Source organism: Pipistrellus kuhlii, unplaced genomic scaffold, assembly GCF_014108245.1.
Source record: "Pipistrellus kuhlii isolate mPipKuh1 unplaced genomic scaffold, mPipKuh1.p scaffold_m20_p_15, whole genome shotgun sequence".
Lineage (NCBI taxonomy): Eukaryota > Metazoa > Chordata > Mammalia > Chiroptera > Vespertilionidae > Pipistrellus > Pipistrellus kuhlii.
The window spans coordinates 28,109,703-28,114,464 of NW_023425460.1; positions in this window are offsets into that span (position 1 = coordinate 28,109,703).

Sequence of the window (4,762 nt, forward strand, 5' to 3'; positions counted from 1 at the left end):
TTAATCAGGAGGGAGATAGTTTCTGGAGGCTGGCTGTGAAGAACAAGGGGTATCGCCCTACACCGGGCTGCCAGAGCTGGAAAGACAAGTCTTGACTAAGGGCTTTAAAAATCAGCAGGGATTGGGGTTCAGTGACAAGGAGGCTGCTGGTGACTCGGCTGTTCCTCTTAAAGGGCCTGCACATGGTCTGAACTAACCAGGTCCGCTTCCTCAGCTCCAGCATCAGGGCAAGGCTCTGGGGGACTTAAACACATACGAGGAGTAACGATTGTCTGGCATTGGGGCAGGAATTCAGGGGTGGCTTTCTCCCCATGGAGCGTGGAGGTGCTTAAAAGGGGTCATTGCATCCAATTTGCAGCCTTAACAGCCTGTGTGCAGCACCTTTTGCATATGAATGGCCTATCCTTGCTCAGGCTTCAGACTGCTGAAATCTCTCAAGCTGCAGCTGGGTCAAGGCGCCCCAAACCTATCAATAAAAGGCCCAAGGCCCAGCCCTATCACCAGCCTGCCTTGCTTCACAGCTGAGCCCCATCTGGGCCCTTTCTAACCTGATACAAACAGGAATCTGCGATCTCTTTCTAGCTCCTGCCAGGTGGCCCCAGGCAGTGGCTGACTTTGCACCTCCCTGAAGACCCAAGAGCCAGTGGACAGCATCGGACCATGTCAGATTACACCTCTACAAGTGACACACTCAAGGGGTAGCACAGAAGCAAGTTCTGCACTACAGAACTTACTCTTGACAGTAGCTTTCCCACTGAAGTTGCAGTGGGTCCTCACAGCCAATTGGCCTGGAGGTCAGTTCCTCCCAGTGACTCCCAACAGCCATCAAGGCTCAACTACAATAAAACTGTGCACACAGCCCACAGGGGCACACCTAGAGTGCCCACCCTGTGACAGGAGGCTAAGCCACTGGGCCCCACAGCACACCTACTACACAAGGCCACTCAGCCAATTTCAAGAGACATAGCAGCTCTAATACTTAGAAGCAAACATGGAAGTAGCCAACATGGGGAAACAAACATGTCACAAATGAAAGAAATGGAAGCAAGCAAATTTGGATATCGAGTTCAAAACCCTGGTTATAAGGTTACTTAAGGATCCTAGTGAGAAAGTCAAAGTCAAAAAGACCAGTCAGAAAAAAAGCATATACTAACTGTTGAAGCAGAATAGAGGAGTGATGTAAATGATGAAAAAATGTCCATAGCATGTGACAATGTAATATGATTTAAAATTCACCATTTTGAACCTGTGAGGGAAGGTGGAGGATGAGGGTAAGAGATCAACCAAAGGACTTGTATACATGCATATGAGCATAACCAATGGACACAGACAATGAGCAAGGGGCATATACTGGGGTGGTAGGGATGGCTGGGGAGAGATCAATGGGGGGAGGAGGGAGACTTGTGTAATACTTTAAACCACATGTGTCAAACACAAGGCCCGAGGGCCAAATCCGTCCCGCCAGGCCTTGCAATGTGGCCCGCACCGCGCTGTCATCACTGCACTCCGCTGCGTTTCCATCACAATGACAGTTTATGACTGTTCAGTAAACCATTCGGCCCGCGATTTAGGCTGGATTTTAGATTTTGGCCCCTTCTCTGATTGAGTTCGACACCCCTACTTTAAACAAAGAATTTAAATAATAATAAATTTAAAGAAAAATTCACCATTTTGAACTACAAAGGATTCTAATGTTTTGGAAAAAAGTTTATGGCGTAATAGAGATAATTTCCTATAATCCCATTTGAGATAATTAAAAACAAACTGTTATGTAATTAGAACCACTGCTTGGGAAAGTTTGAACTCTTCCCCAATAATCTTTGGATCAAAGGAGGTACCAAAGTCAATACTGCACAATCCTTTAAAAATACTAACAGTGGGTACACTGAAAACATGTTGAATAAAAAGATAACATTATTCAATGAAGACAATTCATACCATTTAATACTTTAAGTAAGAACACTTATGACAAGCATGTGAAAATGAATCAATACTGCGGCTAAAAATGTTAGAAACTGAAAAGAAACACGTAAGAAACCGGTTTGGCTCAGTGGTAGAGCGTCGGCTTGAGGACTGAAAGGTCCCAGGTTCGAATTCGGTCAAGGGCATGTACCTTGGTTGTGGGTACATCCCAGTAGGGGGTGTGCAAGAGGCAGCTGGTCGATGTTTCTCTCTCATGGACGTTTCTAACTCTCTATCCCTCTCTCTTCCTGTCTGTAAAAAATCAACATATATATATATAAAGAAATGTTAGCACAGAATGTTTTAGAGCTCTGAAAACAGGAATGCTTGGTACAAACATCCTATGAGCTGCGAATAGGCTGGCTAATTTCCTTTGCCCTGAGATGCCCAGCGAACTCAGTGGGTTCTGCCAAGTGTTCCCCACGTGCAGCTTAAACCACAGCTGAAAAAACCACACTCCTGGAAGGTTTTGAGGGTCATGCCTGCCAAGCTCACAGCTCAAGAAAGGGGACTCTGTCTTGGGAAGCTGGGACCGGTGCCCAAACACTGAAACTGAGCTCAGAGGGGGAACTGGTGTTGAACCCTAAGCCCCAGAACTTGCCCTCCTGGGTTGCCCAGGGTGGTCAGGCCAGCTGGCCCCACGTATTCTGTGGTCCCCAATGTCACACAGATGGGTGTGATATTTTTACATTCTCCCCTGCAGAGTATGGGAGCTATCGTTTCTCCACAGTATTGCCTATTCCTTCCTGTTGTTTTCAGCCTTTTAAAATGTAGTCTTTTTCACGGGTACGAATGGTACCTCATTCTTTTCATTAGTGTCCCTCTGGGGTGTAGTGCTGATCACATGTGCTCCCTGTGCTTTTATTTCTTTGTGAATTATCTTTTCAAGGCTTATGTCCATTTTACATATAGTTTTACTGAATTTTTAGAGAAGAAAAGAGAGAGAGGGAGGGAGGAAAAGAGAGGGGGAGAGAAAGGGAGATTGGAAGGGAGAGAGGGGGGAAAGGGCAGAGAGGAAGAGAGAGAGACACATTGATCGGCTGCCTCTCGCACACTCCCTACTGGGGATGTACCTGCAACCAGGGTACATGCCCTTGACCGGAATCGAACCTGAGACCCTTCAGTCCACAGGCTGACATTCTATCCACTGAGCCAAACCAGTTAGTTTAAAATGTGGCTTAGGCCCTAAGAACTAGGGTTCTCTGGAGAAATGGCCAGTTAGAGAGCTAGGGCAGGAGTACAAGGTGATGGCTGTGTCAGAAAGTAAGGAATTTCTCAAAGACGGATGTGGTCATGTGAAAATACAGCCACTGAGTTCATTCCATCCAAGGTCTGGTAGCACAGTGCGTGTCAAGTCCAGAGCTGTGTGGTCAGAAAGCAAACACTGTCTGCTCTTAGTCCCACTGAGAGGGCTTGCCAAGACCTGAACTCACTCAAGTTCGCAGGTTACAAAACTAAACTCTTCTGACCCTCGTTCAGTCAGAAGCCTGAGCTGCTGCAGTATTGACTCAGCTATTTACTGGCTAGTCATTGGTTAAGGTAAGCCACGGAATGCTGGAGCATACACAGTTCACACTCAGCAAATGCTGGAGAACTCCCTTGACCCGAATGTTGACTGGCGAGCAAGCAGTCAGGACGTCATGTCCTTAGCCAAGGTGCTGAAATGTCGAGGCCAGTGCCCCTTCATTCAAATGGGCATAACTTTCCCTTCCGCAAAGGGGATGGAGTGTATCAAAAGAGATGAGATGGCCCTAACCAGTTTAGCTCAATGGATAGAGCTTTGGCCTGTGGACTGGAGGGTCCCAGGTTCGATTCCGGTCAAGGGCATGTACCTTGGTTGCGGACACATGCTCAGTGGGAGGTGTGTAGGGGGCAGCTGATGGATGTTTCTCTCTCATCGATGTTTCTGGCTCAGAGTGGGGCATACAGGGGGTGGCCGATTAATGATTCTCTCAAATCATTGATGTTTCTATCCTTTTCTTTCTTCCTCTCTGAAACCAATAAATATATATGTATTTAAAAAGGCTCTCATTTCCAAGGACAAGTGTCCGTGTTTGATAAAGCATTAAAGAAAAATGCTTGTTTATATACAAGGATTGCCCCTTTGCCCCCAATGTATGAATTCTCAACTGGTCCTTAATATGTGAATCCAGAATATTGAATAATTTTTAAAAATATATATCTTATTGATTTTTTTTACAGAGAGGAAGGGAGAGGGACAGAGAGCTAGAAACATCAATGAGAGAGGAACATCGACCAGCTGCCTCCTGCACACCCCCTACTGGGGATGTGCCCGCAACCAATGTACATGCCCTTGACCGGAATCGAACCTGGGACCCCTCAGTCCCCAAGCCGACGCTCTATCCACTGAGCCAAACCAGTTTCAGCCAGAGTATTGAATAACTTTTTTAAAAATCCGCACCTGAGGATGTTTTTATTGATTTGAGAGAGCAAGCGAGAAACATCGATATGAAAGAGAAATGCCAATCGGTTGCCTCCTCTATGGGCCCCAACTGGAGTGGAAACCACCACCTTCCCAGTCGTGACTGGGAATCGGACCCACAACCTTTTGGTGTACCAGACAACCCTTCAACCTACTGAGCCACGTCGGGGTGGGCAAGAACGTTGAGCAACTTTTTAAAATCAAAATATTTACTTCGCTGGTTCTTAACCATGGGGCTGTTTAAAGACAAATAACAGCAGCTTGGCTTTACCCCAAACGTATTGTCCAGAATCTCAGGGGTGGGGATTCGTATCGGAGCAACAGACCAAAGTCCCTCGGAGAGAGGAAGATTAAAGT